Source organism: Rattus norvegicus, chromosome 7 (assembly GCF_036323735.1).
Source record: "Rattus norvegicus strain BN/NHsdMcwi chromosome 7, GRCr8, whole genome shotgun sequence".
NCBI lineage: Eukaryota > Metazoa > Chordata > Mammalia > Rodentia > Muridae > Rattus > Rattus norvegicus.
In genome coordinates this window covers 12,429,217-12,450,520 of record NC_086025.1, presented here as the reverse complement: position 1 = coordinate 12,450,520, position 21,304 = coordinate 12,429,217, and the positions used below count along the sequence as shown (strand labels likewise).

Genomic DNA, 21,304 nt, shown 5'->3' with positions numbered 1-21,304 from the left:
TTCTATCATTTTAAACTGTGTTGGACTCATTAGTGAGCAAATACTTATTTTTAATAGGCCAGAACTCAGAAATAATATTGTATTTTCAAGCCATTATGATTATTTTTTCTGAATATTGTGACTTTACTACTTTTTCATATAGAAAATTCTTTTGTATACAATTTTATTCTCTAATGCACAAAAATTGTATAATGACTTTTTATTGTTCATATTTAAATTAATGCCTTGGAATTTCATACAATTATTTTCAACTTATTCACCCCCTTCCCTCCACTCCACCCACCAGATTCAATCCCCCTTCCCTACCCATTCCACTTTGTGTACTCATGTTTCCAAACCCATAGAGTCCTATTATGCTGTCCATATACTTTTGGCTGTGTTTGGATGTCTGCTGTGTCTTGGTCAACCTGCCAGGTACATACCCTTAAAGAAAAGTTTACTTTCTCTCTCTCAGTAGCTCTTAGTTACCAATAGCTCCTTACTTCATGCTGACCTTGCCTCTCCATGCTGAAATTTTATCTGGTTGCCTGAGGTTGTGTGGATCTGATGCATAAGTGCCATGAGTTTGTATATTCAGTTGCCACACTGTGCCCAGAAAACACTTTCTTATAGTCTTCCAGTGACTCTGGCTTTTTACACTTGTTCCATCCTCTTCCACAATGACCACTCCCCAGCTGAACCACAGGATAAGGGGCATATTAGATCAGGATTAAAGGAGGTTATAGACAATAAAGAAAGGCAGAACTGTTCTTTTAATTAGAACAACTGAAGGAAAACAGTATCTCCAAGGAAGTGGAGATTACACATTTGGTGTGGAGTACTTAGGATTTTTACAAAATGGAAAAAAGGTAATTTGGGGGATAGAAGATTCCATCTATAGGTTAGTCTCAATGTTAGAAGCTTCCACGGGTATTATCAGTCAAATTAGCATTCCTGTCTAGAGCTTCTTAGTCCACTTGAGGCTTTTGGGTAATTAACTTTTCAGGGTGTGTGATAGAGATCTCACTTTAAAACTTGAAAATTCCATTCTCCTTCTCTGCACTTTGACCACTTGTGGGTTTCTGTGCTAATTGACATCTACTGTAGAAAGCCATGATGAGGAGTAAGAGGTGCACTAACCTACGGGTAGAACAATAAGTCATTAGGAGTTGGTTTAATATTGTGTCTATTTAGCCGAGTGGAGCCTGTGCTCTAACTACACTTGGATTCTTGGCCTGTGTTAATGGTGTGAGGCATTGGTTTCATCTTGTAGAGCCAACCTTAAATCCAATCAGAAAGTGGTTGGTTACTCCTATAAACATTTGTGCCTTTATTGTACTTGTAATCATACCTTGCCAGGCCTGCTGTTTTGTTTCTCTCTCTCTCTCTCTCTCTCTCTCTCTCTCTCTCTCTCTCTCTCTCTCCCTTTGTTCATAGCTGGGTAGTATATACTAGCATGCATAGCACCCCTGCAGTGTCCAAGTCCTCCCATGGGTTCTAGGTTCTAGGCACCCATGAAGGGTTCTGTAGCACAGATTTAACTTGTACTCTCTTTCCTTCGTATCCTGACACATATAAGAAAGGACAATGACAAGCTGTCTTACTCAGGCTTTCTACTGCTGTGATGAAACATGACCAAAGCAATTTGGGGAGGAAAGGGTTTATTTGGTTTACACTTCCATATCATTGTTCATCATTGAAGGAAGGCAGGACAGGAAGCTGAAGACAAACATGGTGGGGTGTTACTGGCTTGTTCCCCATAGCTTGCTCAGTCTGCTTTTTATACAACCCAGGACCACCAGCCCAGTGGTGGCTCCACCCACAATGAAGTCAGTCCTCCTACATCAATCTCAAATTACAGACTTGCCTGTAGCTCAGTCTTATGGAGGCACTCTCTCAATTGAGATTTCCTCCTCTCAGGCAAGTTTTTCTCTATAGTTTTGTCAAGTAGACCTGAAACTAGTCATCGCACAAGCCCACTCTTCATCTCGTCCTTCCTGTTTTCCATTTTCCCTGACATACCACTAGGCTATGCAAAGGATAGCATCTTTTTTCCACTTCGCTTCTCCCTGTATTCAAGCAGACAGTTGAGGCTCAGTTTCATGTCATATTTTCCAAAGCAAAGACCATCTCACAGCCACTTAAGTCTGATTAAGATCCTGTCCCCATCTGTGTCACCCCTTCTAAGACTCAGGAGACATTGCAGAATAGGGGTGCAAAGAAAGCCAGAGGATGGGGAGGTATGCCACAAAAATATGCCTTGTCCACATAAAAGAACCATTATACTCATAAACTCATTGCAGCTATGGGTTCTGCATAAGAGTTGCACAAAATTGGGCCCATCAGCTTCATGGATGGGGTGTGGCATGAAATCTCACTCCTCTCTGAGAGACTATTAGTAGTTAATGGTTATCTGGGAAAGTAGGTAATTTTCTTCAGTGGTATACCCACTGATAAATTGCTCATGGTTCAGTAAATATCCTCCTACTCAAGCTCAAGTAACTCTACTCTCTCTCTCTCTCTCTCTCTCTCTCTCTCTCTCTCTCTCTCTCTCCCTCTCTCCTTTCCCCCTCTTTCTCTAGGTGTGTATGTGTGAGTCTGTCTCTCTGATTGACTGTTTTTCTTTTTTCTTTTTTTTTTTTTTTTCGGAGCTGGGGACCGAACCCAGGGCCTTGCGCTTCCTAGGCAAGCGCTCTACCACTGAGCTAAATCCCCAACCCCTGATTGACTGTTTTTGTCTGTTACATACATACATACATTCTCTCTCTCTCTCTCTCTCTCTCTCTCTCTTCCTTTCCCCCTCTTTCTCTCTGTGTGTATGTGTGAGTCTGTCTCTCTGATTGACTGTTTTTGTCTGTTACATACATACATTCTCTCTCTCTCTCTCTCTCTCTCTCTCTCTCTCTCTCTCTCTCTCTCTCTCTCTCTCCTGTTCCATGCATATTACTTTCAGGAATTTCAGTACATTCTGTGGTTCGGACATTCTGTTTTCTGGGCATCCCTCTATATCCACTTTATGCGCCCTTTTCATCAGGAAGTTGTACCACTTGAAGCTACATCAAAAAATACATATAACCACCCCAGGACTGTCTTCCAAGATGCTCTACTCTCAAACAACTCAACTTTGGTTCCATGACTTATTAAACTAAAAACCCTACCTTTTTTCAGTGTGTGTGTGTGGTGGGAGATGGTAATACCATAGCATGTATGTGTAGGACAGAAGACAGCCAGCAAGACTCGATTCCTTCCTTTCATCATGGGGCTCCCAGGGATCAAACTCAGACCTAATCAAAAATAGTCTTGGTGGCAATAGCATTCACCGATAAGCCATCTTGCCAGGCTGATGGACTGTCTTATCACACACATAACTTCCACTACAGTAAAGAGGCACACTATTCTATATGTGGAAGGGTAGCCTTATTGGATTTCCCTGATAATGACCTCAAATGGACTTTAGTAACATGCCTCATCATCAATCAGATAGGACACGGTATGTTCCTATCTTTTTTTTTTGTCCTGGTGGCCTTTATTCAGATACCAATTGCTTGTGTAATTTTTTCCCTGGGGAGATGTGAATAAAATCTTTTCACCTAGATAGGACACCAGTGACAGACCAAAGCAATGATTTGACCAATGTTCATCTTTTCACCAATGAGTTTATTTGGCTTACTTCCAAACAAGGATGTTCAAATTCAAATACCAATGTAAGAATATCACTGAAAAATCTTACCCCAGTGTGGATGATGACTTCCCCATAGTTGTATAGACAGATTCCTTGCTACTTCAATTAATCTTTCAACCATTTTTATCTCTAGCACAGTGGATCTCAACCTGTGAGTCACAACCCCTTTGGGAGTCACAGGACTGATTCATAAGGCTTGCATATCAGATATCCTGATTGTTGCAACTGAAAGTTTCATAACTGAAAAGTTGCAGTTATGAAGTAGCAATTATGAAAATAATTTTAGGGTTGGGGATCACTCCAACATGAGGAACTGTATGAAAGTGTCTCAGCATTGGGAAGGATGAGAACCACTGTTCTAGCACCTCATGAGATCACATGAATTCAGCTGTCAGGGAGGGACAGAAGGAAGCAGCTGAATTCTCTGGTGAGAGTGCTGACCCCATCTCTAAAGGAATATCAATAGGCTCGATCTCACCATAGAAGTGCTGATATCAAAATGCATGCTATCAAATCCAGGTTTTTATGTGAGTTCCAAGAGTTGAAGTCAGGTCATCAGGGTTGAGCGGTTAGTGCCTTTTTTCCAATGAGTCATCTTCCTGGCTCTGGTAACCTCATTTGGACAGAAAAATAGAACAGTTTTTGTTTGTAATTTTGAGTATCTCACCTAATCAAATACTTGCATGCAAGACAAATAGTCAACCAGGTCCCTTTTAGACAGTAGTTTTGGTGTGGTTGCTGTTTGGCTGCTTTTGGAGTTTTGATTTTGTAGTTCAGGGGTGGCATATAGGTCACATGCTAAGCAAATACTCATCTACTCCAGCCCAATAAACAAAACATCTTGAAGTGGTTTCTTAAATGTCAACAAAGAAAACTTTTTTCTGGTGTGGACCAAGTAATGGTGTGCACAAATGCTATTACGGAACCTCTTATTTGTATAACTTTAAAATCCGAAGTTGTGAATCAAGGATTTGTCGATTTCTCTTTCTGGCTATGTTTTTTTTTTGGGGGGGGGGTCTTTTGAATAGATAGCATCAACCCTGTTGTATTTCATCTTTAATAAGTTGTAAAAATAGTGTTTTAAAATGAATAGATAAACACAGGAATTTCCTGGCATCTGACATTAATTGGACTGTTGGTGTATTTTATGTAGTCTAGGATATCCTCAAACTTTCTATGTAAGCACTATGACCTTGAACTTTTGGTCCTCTTGTTTCCACCTCCCAACTGAGAGTAAAGAAGTTCCCCATCATACCAGCTTGGTGTGATAAATACATTTTAATAAAAGTAGATGCTGCTGGGAGAAAAAAGACATCGTGGCCAGAGACACCCTTGGCAAATTTTTAAGGAAAGAAGAAAGCTGTGCCCATGAGAAGGGGATGGGGCCTTTTACAGAAGGTGACAGTGTCACTGGCCTTGTCTTGCACCACTTGAGTTGGGTTGAATTGAAGTGACATTTTAAGCTGACTGTTCACTCACTTGAAGTAATAAATATATGGTGCCACTGTCCTCTCAGAAATTGTTTCTTTGGCATGAGGCACAATGGCATTAGGAGTTAGGCTCTATCTGTTTATATCAGAGGTTCTCAATCCATGGGCTTCGATGCCTTTGGGGGTCAACCTTTCACAGGGATTGCCTGAGACCAGAAAACACAGATATTTACATTATAATTCATAACAGTAGCAAAATTATAGTTATGAAGTAGCAACAAAAATAATCCTACGGTTGGGGGCGGGGTCACCACGACTTGAACTGTATGAAAGGGTTGCAGTATTAGAGGCGGTTGAGAGTCACTGATTTATACAAAACATTATAAACCACTCGGTCAGGCTTCAGCCTTCAGGATCTGTGCACTAGAGAATGGGGAAGGTTGCCTCTTATTTTGGGCCTTTTGTCTTTATAGTAGTTTTGTCAGTGAGAAACCACAGAGGATGGGGAGGATGGACATAGGAGGCTAAGGTGCAGACTAAGGCATCTGATGTTTTCTGGGTCGTGTTTTGGTTTTGATATGCACAGAGTTGCTGGATCAACCTGTATGTTAGATACTTTTCTGTGACAGTGATAAAACACCATGACCCAAAGTGAGTAATGGAAGAAGGGGTTTAGTTTGGCTTATAGTGCCAGAGAGCTAAGAGCTTATCACGATGGAGAGACATGACAGACAGCAGGCAGCAGCCGTGGAGGCCAGATTATGAAGCGGAGAAGCTCACCTGCATGCCTGAAAGCAGAGGGCACAATAGAAAAGGCACGATGGGGCTTTAAACTCTCGAGGCTACCTCCAGTGACCTTTAACAATGTCGTATCTCCTAAACTTCTCCCCACAGTACCGTCAACTGTTACCAAGTGCGCAAATATCTGAACCTAGGGGGGCACATTCTCACTCACACCGCTGCTGCCTCCAATACGTCTGTGTGAAGAAGGTTTGCGAAGGTCACGTGACTCACTCTTGTGGAGAAAGGATTTCTACACGTGCCAGGTGAGACTAATAAAATGACCTAGGTGACAATGTCCCTTTGGTAAATATGAAGGTTGCTGGGACATTCACCCCTGGTGCTGGGGACTGGGGATAGCAGGGAATTGCAGCTTCCCTGAGTTATATCTTATGTGTACTTGACCATTCACTGCTGACCTACACTGGAGCTCCATTTCCGGGGTCAGTTTGTTCTTTGAACTTGGAAGTATGTGCAACCTTATGAGTGTGCGTTTCCCTTGTGATCCTTTATGGTGAAGAGTTTTTTGGTGTGGTTTGTTTGTTTTCTTTGCCAGCTTCATACAATCTAGGGTTCTCTGACAAGGGGGTGTTGTGTTAAATAATAAAAAAGGATGCACCATCCCACACTAGCACCCGCTACTCTCTGGCTCCAGTAGTCTCGCCGCTTCCATGGCGAGCCCCATGCAGCGATGCCCATCTCATGGTTAGCCATCACGAAGCTCTGTAACCTGGTAAAATCAAAACTCTAGAGGCTTGTAATGTATCAGTCAGATTTATATCAGTAAATTCTCACCCCACAAAATGCTCAAACAAAGAACTCAGAGCCAATTGATATTGATATAAGCTGCCCACTTAGATTGGATAAATTGTCCTGTAATAATCCATCCTTATATGATATTCATAACTACCTGGGGCTACTTAAAGCTACATAGATCTGGGTTGTCCTTCTCTTCCTCCATCTCCCTTCCTTCTCCTTTCCCTCCTCTCTCTCTCTCTCTCTCTCTCTCTCTCTCTCTCTCTCTCTCTCCTCAAAAACTCTCAGCCTGCCCTTTTCTACTGTCCCGTCATAGGCTGTGTCCTTTCACCTGCCCTCACCTGCTTACAGACAGCAATCTATAAGGGGGATCCTCAGTTGATGAAATGCAACCATCGGATTGGCAGACAGACAATTCTGTGGGAATATTTTTTTTTTGATTAATGACTCATGTGAGAGGGCCCAGACCACTGTAGGTTGTGCCAACCTTGGGCAGGCAACTGAACCTTAAGAAAGGTAGCTGAACGTGAACCTGGTAACAATCCAGTAAGCAGCATTCCATCTTGGTTTCCACTTCACTTCCGGGTTCCCGCCTGGAGCTCCTGCCTCAGCTCCTGCAGATGACAGACCACAACATATGAGCAGTGGTGCAGTCACAGTGACTCCCTGAGACGGGTGAAAGGAATGAAATCAGGACCAAGTTCTCAGCACAAAGGGACAATGGGCAGGGATACGAGAAAAAGACAAGTGATAGAGGACAAGGAGAAAAGAGAAAGGAATACAGGAGAGAGGTCAGGGATACTTGTCCTAGAGGGACAAAGGACTGCCTCCAGGTAGAGAGGAGAGGGGAGAGAGGTAGGAGACAGACATAGCACATTGAAAAGCAGCAGTTTATAAAGGGAAAAGCCCATGGTGGGGTGAGCTGGTTAATTATGACTGAGTGTGTTGATTAGGTGACCAAAGGGGGCTTTAGATTTCAGGACTCCAATACTTTGATAGCTAGAACTTGGTAGTCAGCCTCAGGAAGAGGAAGTGGCCAAATAAGGGAATAGACCATGGTGGGTAGCATTAGGAATGTAATCTAATAGTTAAGCAAGGCAGAGGGACTGGGGGAAAGGGCAAAGCCTGCCAGAGCCATGTTTGCTCTGCCTGGGCCTGCTAGAGCCTCCAATGGGACCCCTGCTGGACTGCTGAGAGGTAGATGTCTTTATCAGCTACTGAAGTCACTCAGTTTTGCCTCATGGACCATTCCTATAGGGACTGTATTTGCAGGGCAGAGACTAGATTTCAAAACGTTCGCTCTCTCTCTTGAGAGTGACACGTGGGCTCAGGGGTTATGTGTTATTTGGAAGGTAGGTTGTAAATGTTTGCAGATGACAACAGAAGTCGTCAGGTCAAGTGAAGTAGTCTGTATCTCATCGTTAAAGTGTGAGCAGTTTTGCTTTCTTTTTGTATCTTCAAATTCTACTGTCTCCATACCTTGAATAACTGTATCTATAGGTTTGTGTGTTTAAAACTTTATTAGTTAAAAGTGGAGAGACTTGAGGAATTATGTATAAGAAATGAATGGCTTCTCCACCAATCTAATAAATGGAATTGAGTCGAATTTATAGTTTTAAAAAGGGCAGGTTTATTGAGGCAGCTCTCAGGCAGATTCAGCAACGTCACAGAAGTGAAGTCACACGGCTGGGTTGCAGTGGGGGCTTTTAAAGGGGAGTAGGAGGGAGTTGTGGCGCAATGGTGAGGTACTGGAAATGTACCATTATTTGGTAAGTTTGGGCCCTGTTAGATGGGTCATAAGTCCAGTGGTCACTTTGGAAGCTGGAACTCAGAGCTGGCTTTGTCCAGTGTTTTGAGTGGGATTATGCAAGTGCCAGCACCTGGTCAGAGGAGAAGGGTGGGAACCTCTTGGCCCAGACCATTTGCCTTTGTCCCCAAACTTCCAGCCTAACCAGAAAACCTTGGGCCTGGGCTTCATTTCAAATTCCTGAGGTGTGTGGCTCTCAGTGTTACAGGCATGGACTTGACTCTGGAAAGCAGCAAGTGAATTTCCAGATGCTTAAGGCCTTTTACAATGAATTAATTGTACAAAAGATTGCTTATTAAAAGAGAGATACAGAGAACCTCAGGGGGTGTGCCAGATCTTTCTGTGGCCAAGTTCCAAGAAAAGGAAGTGGAAAGGAAAGGACTTTGTGACTGTTGTTGTTGTCATTATTATTATTATTATTATTATTATTATTATTATTATTATTATTATTAAACCTTTTTGTGTATATTGCTGTTTTGCCTGGCATATCTGTGTAAAGGTGTTGGCTCTCCTGGAACTGCAGTTACAAACAGTTGTCAGCTACCATAAGGGTGCTGGAAACAGAGCCAGGGTCCTCTGGAAGAGCAGCCAGGGCTCTTGACCACTGATTCAGTCTCCAGTCCCAGTTATATGGCCTTTTATGGGTCACTTACAATGTATCCATCTCTTCCACTGTCCTACAACAGGCTTTCCAAGCATTCTCCCTTGCAAGAATGAAGCTCAGCTTTGTTAGGGGCGGTTTGTCTTCTGTGGCTGCCCCCTTCATATGTTAATGCCTGCAATCTTCTTCTGCTGGAAGTTCCCTGTCCTCGAGCATCATCAGGCTCTCCCTCATAGTCTAGTGTAACCTCACCTGTCCTAGGTGGCCCTTCCTCTCCAATGTCACATGTCTTCATGGACAGTGAGTCTGGAAATCCCTGAACACACCTGTGACTCTTTGAGGAGGAGGAGGAAGCAGGAATCACCCCAAGTGTTAGGAGAAAGTCAGTCAGGGCAGGAAAGCCAGGACCAGTTTTGCTTATGGACTGGTTTTGCTAATGATCTTTTCTTCTAGGCTGGACCAGTGTGGCTCTAGAGGATGAAGCTGGGCCAGCAGGGAAGTCTGGTGCTCTTTCAAGTACAGTGTGCATCTCCAGCCATTCAGCCTTTAGGAGCAGCTTATGGCTGCATGTGCTCGTAACCTCAGCATTGGAAGGCAGAGACAATCAGACTCCAAGAGCTTGCTGTCCCAGCCATTAAGACAATATCCTGTTTTGCCCTCTGAATGCTTATGCATGGATACATATACTTGCACACTCACATGAATGGCCTACACCACATACCTGTCAAGATGGGGCCCACCACGGACCCATCATTGTCTGGTGTAGGGCTCATCCTATAAGTGTTGTTAGACCAGTGTGAAATACAAGTACCCTTTGGGTGGTGTTCTTTCCTTCTCCTAACATGAGATTTCTATTTCTTTGGAGGCCATTGTTTCAATAGCCTGGTAGATTGAGAGATAGGAGAGTCTCAAATATCTCATCAGAGCCGTGGTTGTCACCCTTCCTGATGGTGTGACTCCTTAGTTCAGTTCATGTTGTGATGACCCCAATCATAAAATTATTTCTGTTGCTACTTCATGATGGCAATCTAGCCTCTGTTATAATGTAAATATCTGATATATGCAGGATATCTAATATGTGATTCCTGAGAAAAGGTACATTTGACCTCCAAAGGGGTCTCGACTCACAACTTGAGAACCACTGTGTCAGTCTCTCCATTGCTGCCAGTTACACGAGGAGCATTGAAGTGAAAACTTCTAGTTTCTTTGGAAAGTTATGTACATCAAATGATGTTTTGCTAGGATACGCATGTGAAAGGATGTCTTGCTAACGCAGACATGTGAAAGAATGATTTCCTGGAGCAGACATGTGAAAGTATGCTTGATGAAGGAGTATAAATATGACCCCACAGACAGTGGGAGACGAGCACTCAGCAATGATTTGGTTTGCTCTGCTTTGCTATTCTTTGCTAAGGACCTGGGTATACTGTTTTGCCTTACAAAGCCTTGTTGAGCTCAACTTGTGGTAATGCCACCATTTTGAGAAACTTATCCAAGAACTGCTCATGAGGCTCCTGTGGCAGCTTGATGCTTCTGTGGCCTTGCCTCAGGCTGGTTGGTGTCTGCTTGCAGAAGACTGGACTGAAGCTGCTGGTTCATGTGTGGTGTCTGCCTGCCTCGAGGACTGGTCTGCAGCTGCTGAGTCATATTTGGTGTTTGCTATGGGACTGGACTGCTGAGAAAGAAGACTGAGCTTGCCCCAAAAAGAACTATTGCCCAACAGGTCCACTTCCCCATTTCCCAATAACTTTTCTCTTTTACTACCTCTGCTGGGTGGTGGGCTAAAGGAGAGGTTGAACCCTTATTAAAAATTTATGCCTACAGAACATCGTTAAGATTTAGGATGAGAGGGGAGTTCTAAAAGTTCAGTGTGGTAGAACATTTCAGTGCGGACTGAACAGAGTCTGTTTACTGTTCTTGACCTTCTTCATTGGGGTGTCTCTAGGAAAACATGTATCTTTCTGGCTTTAAGAAAGCACACTTTATTTACTATTTTTAATAAGACATCTGTTTTAGTGTTTTACTGCTGTGAACAAATACCAAATGACCAAGGCAAGTCTTAAAAAGGACAACATAGATTTGGTGCCAGCTTACAGGTTCAAAGGTTCAGTCCATTATCATCAAGGTGGGAACATGGCAACATCTAGGCAGGCATGGTACAGACTGAGCAGAGTTCTATATCTTCATCTGAAGGCTGCTAGTGGAAAACCAACTTTCAGGCAGTTAGGATGAGGGTCTTAGGGGTTGGGGATTTAGCTCAGTGGTAGAGCGCTTGCCTAGCAAGCGCAAGGTACTGGGTTCGGTCCTCAGCTCCGGAAAAAAGGGGACTAAAATTCAGTGCTGGTCGGTGACAATGCGGGATGCAGGGATCCTGCTTCAGGACAGCAACTCCAGGAGAGCAACTTCGAAGCCTCAGGAAATGGCCTCAAAATTGGAGCTACATCAAGGAAATCCTTCCACAACAGGGTCGGATGCAGCCAGTTGCCAACGTCTCTCCTAGTGTGTTTCCCCTCCCCTCCCCGTCCCTCCCCAATTTGGGGTTAGAGTTGCCAGGGCTTCCTCCAACTTCTCCAACAACTTGTTTCTTTAGCCAACAGAATGCAAGCCAGCAATGGACTACAGTGAGTGACTTAATGGAAACGGGAGCTAGGTGGCAGGATTATTCTGTAAACAAGAGAGAAAAGCCAATTTACAACTTTACCCAAAGCTACAACTGTGGAAAAATGTAAACAGAATGTACTGGGTTTCTCTATCAAAGGACTGAGTCAGGTAAAATTCCACTAAAATAACTACAAAGAAGCCACTTGGCAGAAATTCCAACTCTTCCAGGGGCAGCACTTCTTGAAATCCAAGTATATATCTGCTCAGAGTTGTCTGTGCTCAAGACTGCATTCTGCCTTATCAACTGGACCTTTACATTAACCATTCATGGGGCTGGAGAGATGGTTCAGTGGTTAAGCACAGCAGTTGCTTTTCCAGAGGTCCAGAGTTAACTCAACATGGTGCCTAACAACCATTTGTAATGGAATCAGAGTGAGGCACAGGATCCCTTTACATTGGGAATGAAAATCCAGCAGGAGCAGGTTTTCTGTTTCATTTGACATGACTACACACATTTCTGCTAAAGTAAAAATATTTTGCCTTGCAAAATTGCTTTCATTAGACTCCTGACCTTTTATATTTTTATTTATTTATTTATTTATTTATTTATTTATTTATTTATTTAAATACTGTTCATGGACTGCAGCAGCCACTGGGGGACACGGGGACCCTTGGCTAGAAATACATATGGCCAGCATCCAGGATGTGGGAAGGAGGAGAAGTGGCGGTCAGACCGGCCTCCAGGGCATCTGTGTATCTGGTGGCTCTGCAGGTCATGCAGGCCTGGTCCTCTTGGGTGGAGCTGAGCCAGCAGGCTGAGAGCTACAGCCCTGTCTGTCACTGAGCACTTGTTGTTGTAGCCCCTCTGGGCAGCTAGGCTCCTGCAGCGCTGTGTCTCCACAGTCTGGGGACTATTGTGGTAATACTGGGGTTCTTGAGCATGCAGAGCCGTGGACTGTGATGACTCTGGGTTCTGAGCATATTATGTCAGAAACACATGGGCACATCAGTGTCCTACCACAATGGCAGTCATCTTTCAAACTGTGCACTCACAGGGAGTTGGCTTGGTTATCAGCAGTTGGCCAAGTAAGTCCAATTTTGCCTCTATTTGAAACTGGCAAACACAGGTACCTTTATTTCTATTTTTCCTCCTACTTTTCTTCCTCCTTTTTCCTCCTTCCCAGTTGGTTTTTTGTTTGTTCGTTTGTTCGTTGTGTTTGTTTTTGAGGTAGGGTTTCTCTACATGGTCATGGTTGTCCTAAAACTCCCTTATGGATACCTGGTTGGCCTTGAACTAACAGAAACTAGCCTGCCTCTGCCTCCCAAATGCTGATATTAAAGACATGCACCACCATGCTCAGTTCTTTTATTCTGATCTTAATTACTGACATTAATTTTCATGTGGTAACATACAAATGTTCATGTTACAGAGTGGCCCGAGAAAGGGTTAAAGAGACTGCTGTGTTTAGAGGGGCCTGAGAGATCAAAAGTCTGTCCTGACAACAGGCAGAGTGCAGTAAAGAAGCAAGAATGAGTCTGTAGGGGACCAGATGAGTAGGCTCAGCAGCTACAAACACAGAGATGTGCCCAGAGAAGGCTGTGCTTGGTTGGAATGGAGCTGAGCGTTTCAGACAGAAGAAACTGCTGTGTCTTGATCCCTTAGCAGAGTCTTGGCTGTCTTGGAACTCAACTCACTCTGTAGACCAGGTTGGCCTTGAACTCAGGGATCCATCTGTCTCTGCCTCCAGACTGCTGGGATTAAAGGCAGGTACTACCACCACCCACTTAGGCAAGTCTTTTACTATACTAATTTCCTGGAAGAGCATCTTGAGGATTGACTGTGTGAGTAGGCAATGTTCCTGCTACTCTTCGGTCTATCTTGGGGTGTTCCTGTTCTAGTCTCAGGTGAGGGCGTTACATCTGGTATAGCAGATAAGTGCAGGTGTTTGGTGTTTCTGATACACACTTATTTTCAGTACTGTACTGATTTATATCAATCATGTCCTGACATAAATAATTTATCTGTTTGTGTCTACTAGTCTGTTGGTAGATGATGGTTGACTTTTTCCTCCATCTATCTGTCTATCTGTCTATTCATCTTATGCCCCTATTGCTGCCCTCCTCCCTCCTCTCCTCTCAGTCCCACCCTCCCACTCTTTCCCCCATTCTCCCCTCTCCTTCTCCTCAGAGAAGGGGAGTCTACCACCACAAACACCACCACCACCACAAACACCACCACCACCACAAACACCACCACCACCACAAACACCACCACCACCACCCGTGGGTATCAACCCACCCTGGCACATTGTGTTGCAGATGATGGTTATTTTAATGTGTAAATAAGATGGATAATTCTTTTTTGACACTGATACTCAAATTGGAGTAACTTTAGTAACAATTTTTATTTAATAAAATTAAGTCATTTTAGGCTTGAAAGAGCCAGAAAGCTGTTATTCCCCACACCCCATCTTCTTTGCCTTGTCCTTTCTTCACCTCAGGGGCACCTGCTTTTCCTATGAGTCTTAGATTCAAAGGAATTTTCTCTATCAATGAGTGGTGTCATTAGGACAATAATTATCAGAACTTGTAGTAAGTCCCAAATTTCCATCTTCTTCCAACATTGTCATCAGAAAGGGAGATTCATACTCACAGAGGCTGGAGTTGTACCTTGTCATAAATGTTACTACCCTTTGATTGTAGTCACACACGGTTTTAAAACACAAGACCCTGATACATGTAGGCTGTGACTATGTGAAAAGAATAACACAATAAGGAAAGCCTCAAGTGTAAAGAGGAAATGATGAGGTCCGAAGAGGAAAAGAGAAAGGTTGAAATCAACCTTTTCTTGCAAATCCCAAGAAATGTAAGTTGAGTTTGATGCTCCATTCAAGCCTAACTCTTTGCTATGGTCTCCAATACCTACCTGTCATTTGTCTAGTTCATCAATCAAAGCAGTGGGTTTGATTTTGTATATCTTGTTTTTATCTGGAGTTGCAAAAGTTTTGTCCACCGTAGTCTTGTGTTTAAAGTGTGTATTCTGCATATGGGATCTATCTCTTGATATCATGTGCACTGCAACCAATGTTTGATTCTACTTTGCTATTTCTATTTTAGCACCTTTAATGTTTTTGTTTTAGGGCATAGTATTGCTGTCCAGTCAAGACTGACCTAGAGCTCACTATGCCATTGCAATTGGATTTGAATTCACTTCTGTGGTGACTTGGATGCTAAATGTTCCCCATAGTTCTGACATTTGAATACTTGATCCCCAACTGGTGGTGCTGTTTGTGTAGGTTTAGGAGTAAGACCTTAAGATAGAAATTATACTGCTGGGGGCAGGCTTTGAGAGTTTAAATACTCTTGCCATTTCTTGTCTGTTCTCTCTGCTTCCTGCTTGTGGTCAAGATGTGAGCCTTCTGCTTCTGCAGCTGCCCTCATGCCTGCTGTTTGCTGCCACACCTCCCCACCATGACACAGACTCGGATTGTTTTGGAACTGAAGGCTCAAATAAATACGCCCTTCTTCTTGTAAGTTGACTTGGTCATAGTGTATTTATCATGGAAATACAAAACTAACCAATACACCATCTTTCTGCTTCTGCCTCCTAAGTGCTAGCATTGTATGCATTTGTCACCATTACCGGCTTGTATTTCTCTTAATGTTCATATACATATATGGTCTATTTATGTAAAACATAACTCTTACTTTACAAGAAATAAGAGTTTGTTTATTCTGGAGCTAAATCTGACACAGATTCAGGGCATCACAAATACCATATTCCGATGTCCTAACAGTTTTATGAAGTTTTCCCAGATAAAGACCAAAAAAAATTTACAAGTCAGGGCTTTTAAAAAAATATTCATTTGCTGGAAGCATTGGGCAGGCAGGTTATAGCAAAGCAGAGAAATCCTAGCTGTAGGTTTCAGAAGTTACTGGATCACGTGCTTAGTTAAGTTCTCTTTTCACAGTGTGGCTCCAGATCGAACTCAGGTGGCCATGTGCTTTTGCCTGCTGATCCATCTCACCAGCCCCAGATTTTTTAATGTAGTTGTATCTTCTGGTGACTTCAGTTCACAGCTGCATCCATTTCTTATTGAGTATTCTTTTTTAGGAAACTCTTACCATAAAGGCTGACTGGTATGTCTCTCTCCTCTCCTTTCCTACGCACAAAGGCTAATTGATGGTGTCTTTTCTCTAGTGCTTTCTTCAGCCCCTTCTCCTCTTCCCGTCTGGCTCTTTCCCCTTCCTTTCTTTCCCCTCTTTCCTTCTCCTCCTCCGCTGCTCTCCTCTCTCCTCTCTCTCGTCTTCCTTCCCTCTCATACACACACAAAGATTCACCAAGCAGGACACCCCTCCTTGCCCCGCCCCCTTGCTTCTCCCATTAGCATCCATGTATCTCAAGCTCCTGTGGCTCTTGCTTAACACAGCCCCGAGTAGCCAAGCGATAATCATTCTCCTGCCCAGACCTCGTTGGTGCTGAAATCATTGGCAGGAACCATCATTCCAAGCTTGACTGCGACTTTGAACACTTTTCTTTAGACTTCCTGTTTAAGATGTGGTTTGATCGTCATTATTGGAGTACAGGAGAATGGAATGTGTGCTTCCCAGGACACAACAGTTTATCCTTGCTTGACATATATAGTTACTGTGATTTCTGTCTCTGTTGGGTCATGCCTGCTCTATCGTGAATCAATTTTCTGTTAAAGCTGATTCACTGAATACTGACTTCATTTCAGCAATGGTTTTGTTCATACCCGTCTTAGCAGTATACTGGCCTGAATAGTGTCGTTCCAAAGTCTTTTTTTTTTTTTTTTGGTAGGCAAGCTATCACTCTCTTATTCACATTTTAAAAAATGTTACACATTTACTATGCTACCTGGTCTGGTAAAGTTCTTTACATTATTTACCAGTCAAAGGTTTGTTTTAAAAATTAAATAATTCTATACTTAGGTATGTGAGGTGACATGTTGGCGACATTAAAAAAGTCTTCATAGAAAGTGTTTTGTCGGTTGACATTCTTTAGTAAAAATGTGATCTTTACTTAATAGAACACTAGTACTATTCATTTTAGTTAAGCTCGGTCTATAAGGAACTAGCTACATGCTTCTAAATGTTGTCTTTTAATGCAATCACAGGCAATCAGTCAGGTCTCTAACAGCCTGTGACAAGATAGTCAGTAGGAACTATTATGCCAGCTTCATCATCTTGAGAATACATTGAGGCCAGACATGATGGTGTACTTGCAGGGCAGAACCAGGTGGCTCTCTGTGAGCTCAAGGCTAGCCTTTCAGAGTGAGCTCCGGACCAACCAGAGCTACATAATGAGAGCCTGTCTTTAAAAAAAAAAAGAAGAAGAAGAAGAAGAAAAAGAAATGCATATGTTAGGCCTCAGTCTCCCTCTGACAATCATGTGAAGCTATTGTAGTGATTCTGAGAAAGAACCAGGGTTATAAGCGTTTCATAGCAGTCGGCACCAAGTGCTTGGGAAAGCCACGTAATTCTTTACTCAGGAAAAGTTCCTCCTGATAGCATTTCTAAGATACCAGAAGAAGTGGAAATTTTTAGTTTGCATTTTTAACATGAACGCTCAGGGCATGTAGAGTCAATTCTTTTGTAGGAATTAGGTAACTGGAATTTGTTATGAGAATTTTAAGAGACTCAGTGTAAAAGAGAAGTTAACACAATCTGTCAGCACGGGGCAACTGTCCTATGTTGCTGTGGCTTTGCCAAACTGCTCTAGTCTACTGTCAGAAAGAGTGTAATGACCAAGACAGGACTCAACATATAGAACACAATATCGTGTCACCTCTTATGAATTAAGTCTGCATCTCTAATACTGTGATGCTCGGCCTTTTATATCTTCAAGGGTGTGGCTGTCACATTCACATTGGAGGAGTGGGCTATGCTAGATTCATTCCAAAGGAACTCTAAGATGATGTAATGTAGGAAAAATCAGGACTATGGCTTCTATAGGTAAATAGGTCATCCTCTCCATATTTAACCAATCAGAGAACAGTGCTTCTTTGCTGCTGTATAAACTAGGGTGTGAGGAAGAAATATTTCATTGAATATATCTGGCAGAGTCACTTTATACCATAAATACAGCTAGAATGTTAATATTTCTGTTATGTAGTAATTCATAATAATTTATCTAGGTCTATATTTTAGGAAACAAAGTGAACCATAAAATATGAAAATAGTACTAAAACTTCTGAGAAACCAAGCTAATCTATACTCCCATAAGGCAGCAGTGCGCCTCAAGAATCCGGATATGCCAAAATTTTTTTTTAAAGAAGCAAAAGATAGAAACATACTCAACCTTCAAAATGATTTAATCTTAGGAAATTTTCTTCAAAACTTCATACATGTTGATCAGAACTAACCTCAAGTAGCCCCATAATGTAAACAACTAGAAAATCATGGAAACGACTAGAAAACTATGATGCCAGACATGATGGGATTGCAGGTAGCTCGGCTACCCTGCCTTAACTCTGGGAACAAGTCACTCTACCAGCCCCCACCCAGCTTCCTTTGAATCCATGGATAAAAGACCGTTGTTCAATTTCAACTTGCCTTCTGGCACAATTGCTGGGCACTACTATCTCTGGCCTAGAAAAGTGTACCCTTATCAATATTCTTATCTTTCCCCTGCCCTAAACTTTAATTGCCCAGTTACATCTAGCCCCTGCTAAACATCCCTAACCACTTGCCTGTAGGAGTGGCCTTGTGTGGCCACTCCGTTTTGAGATCTCACAAGGCTGGCAAACTTTTCTCCATCAGAAACCCGGCACACTTACCTTTCCTCCCTTGAATCTGTTGGCTTGCCTCTCGGGAACAGGAAGTCCCGCCTATCCCTTCCACCGAGCAATTGGTCCATAGCTTCTTTACTGACAGATCGAGAACCAATTGGGGGAAAGGACCTTAGCATCAGACCTCCCTGTCCCAAACCCCCGTAAACACAGGTGGTTTGTTTGTTTGTTTGTTTGTTTGTTTGTTTGTTTGTTTGTTTTGAGACAGGGTCTCACACTGTATACCTGTCTTGCCTGGAATTGACTACGTAGAACAAAGTCATAAAGATCCAGCTGCCTCTGCCTTGCAAGTGTTAGGATAAGTGTTAGGATTCAATTCGTGGATACAAAATCCAGCAGGAAGTGACACTTTTAAAAATCATATTCGTATATACAGATTTCATTCCCAGCATAGGACTCACAGATCGAATTATCTGCTAAATATGGATACAAGGATTATATGAAAAATAAATTTTCTGGAGCTTGAAAACTTGTTTAGTGGTTAAGAGTACTTGCTACTCTTATAGAATACCTAGTTCCAGTCCTCAGAAAGCACTCAAACTAGGACTGTGGAACAGAGTGACTAACTGTATGTATATAAATGTGGCATAGGCTTTCAGTGTTTGCTAGCCTGGAGGGAGTATAACAGAATCATTCATGAGGGCCGTTGTGATAGTTGTCCTCAATCCGTGTGGTGAAGCCGCCAGTCTAGACATGCTCAAAGACCTCAATAGGGAAGAGAGTTGATAGTTCTTCTTCTGATAAGTGATTAATAAAATCTTAAGCTGGATGTGATGGTGCACACCTTTAACCCCAGCACTTGGGAGGCAGAGGCAGATGGATCCCTGAGTTTGAGGCCAGTCTTGTCTACAGCATGAATTCCAGGACGGCCAGGGCTACACAGAGGAACCCTGTCTTAAACTCCCTCCAAATAAATCTAGCAAAATCTTACTAATGTGTTTTTCATTTTTTTTTAAATAGAAACGATGGAGAAAACCTGAATGTGAAGAAAATAATATGGAGAAATGTCCTTCTTGCCTGGGTACCTGATATATCACAAAGGACATAAATCCTCTGAATGTCAGCGATATGAAGGAGAAAGTGTAAACAACGGAGAACACCTCCTCTTCTCTCAGTTCAGTCAGAAGCATGAAAGTCTACATACTGGGGAGACACCTAAAAACCATTCCCAGAATGAAGGTCGCAATCGTGAACTGATTCACAATGCAACAAAAGACGGCAGGTGTAAGCCACACTGAAAAGTGTTCATTCCCTCCAGTCATCAGCCACGTCTCAATGGAGAGAAGTCCTATGTATGTAAGCAACGTAGGAGTGTTTATTCACCACCGTTCCCTTAGATGCCTCAACGTGATACACAGTGAGAAGAAAGCGTGTGCAAGTGAGTCATGTGGGAGAGCCTTTACTTCTAATTACATTAAAACACATAGATGAGTTCACACTGGAGAGAAACCTGATGTGTGTACCCAGTGTGGGAAAGCCTTCACCTTTCACAAAGCCTTTTACAAATATTCAACAATTCACCATGGAGGAACTTTACAAACAGAATTTGGGAAGGCTTCATTATCTCCTAATAGCATTCATAAGAGTTTACACGGGGAAAAATACTGTGAGTAGAAGCATTTGGGGACACTGCTCAGTTCAATTCACTCAATATGGAGAGCATATTTGTTTAGAAGAGTCATATATACAGAAGTCTTCTGTTAGCACGCATGTGTAACACAACCTGGATGAAATCCTCTGATCGTTAAAAACTACAGGAAAATCAAGACTAGTAGCCAACAGCGCCAGTCCTGTGAAAGTTCTTCATATGTTCAATACAATAATTGAAAGTCATAGGAAGGTCTTAACATGTATTATTTTTGGAATGCTCCAGATAATATACAGTCTGAACAAATGAACCAAAAGCTATGAATATATTGTGCTTATTTGGAACATGTAAGGTAATCTTTTCCTTTAGTTTTTAGAAAGGGTTGGGCTTTGTAACCCAAGGTGTTATTGGACTGATTATCCTCCCACTTCTGTTTTTTTTTTAATATTTGGATTAAAGATATCTGTTTTGACATGTAGTACCCCGTAGCTTAGAGTAGGTCTCTCTAGACTGTATGTTTCTGATTTTAGTTCTAAAAAACAAGTGTGAACTATGTAAGAGAGAAATTGTTTATTCCCAGAAATAGACACCAGTAAGAACTACATCTAAAAAATAAAAAGGACAGAAAATGTACTATAGTAATGGGATACAGTATTATTAGGTTTGTTAAGGTAATAGTGTCTGAGTTTAGTGAGTGGTATGTTTTTATATCAAAGCATGTGGTGTTTTCTTTTTTCATTTTAAATTGGTTAATAGTCAACAGTGAGTTATAATACATCAGTAGGCATGTGTTGTCTTTAAACCACTGTAGCTAATGGGACTTGAAAATTACATCTTGTGAATAATGGGATTTGGGACGAAGCTCCATTTCAGTTGGTTGAGTGCCTGTCTAGCATTCCTGAAGTCCTGGGTTTGGTCCCCTGCACTGCATAGACCAGGCATGTTGGCATACACTTGTGATCACAGTACTTGAGCAAGAAGGTCAGAAGTCCAAGGTTATCTTTTGTTACATAGTGAGTTTAAGGTCAGCTTGATATCCATAAGCTCCTGTCTTTTAAAAAATATTACCATTCATTTTCATGAAGGCACTTTTTAAAAAAATTGACTATACTTTTATGCATATGTTTATTTCTGTGCTGATGTTTCTGTATATTGTATTTGTCTCTTCAGTGTTTGAACCATTTTCAAACAATTTGTAATTATTAAATGTTGACTTTCCAATCTACTCAAAAGATAAACGTAAGTATTCCACGGTCATCTTCAATCAG

At 42.2% G+C, this 21,304-nt stretch overlaps 1 protein-coding gene and 2 long non-coding RNA genes across 3 annotated transcripts in view; 1 reads left to right on the top strand and 2 right to left on the bottom strand.

Moving 5' to 3' along the window:
* Nucleotides 1–19,543, top strand: part of LOC134479645 (uncharacterized) — a 56,022-nt gene extending 36,479 nt beyond the window's left edge. Inside the window, exons 2-3 of the long non-coding RNA XR_010053186.1 lie at nt 5,986–6,137; nt 19,409–19,543. This is a non-coding gene — a long non-coding RNA (uncharacterized LOC134479645). The remainder of the gene's footprint in view (nt 1–5,985; nt 6,138–19,408) is intronic.
* Nucleotides 1–21,304, bottom strand: part of Ftl1l5 (ferritin light chain 1 like 5) — a 576,109-nt gene that overhangs the window by 420,992 nt on the left and 133,813 nt on the right. The gene's annotated exons all lie outside the window — the stretch shown is intronic.
* LOC108351409 (uncharacterized) lies at nt 4,921–19,447 on the bottom strand. Its single transcript, XR_001838746.3, has 3 exons — nt 18,437–19,447; nt 7,160–7,241; nt 4,921–5,297 (listed from the first exon to the last, which is right to left on the bottom strand). It is a non-coding gene; the product is annotated as an uncharacterized LOC108351409 (long non-coding RNA).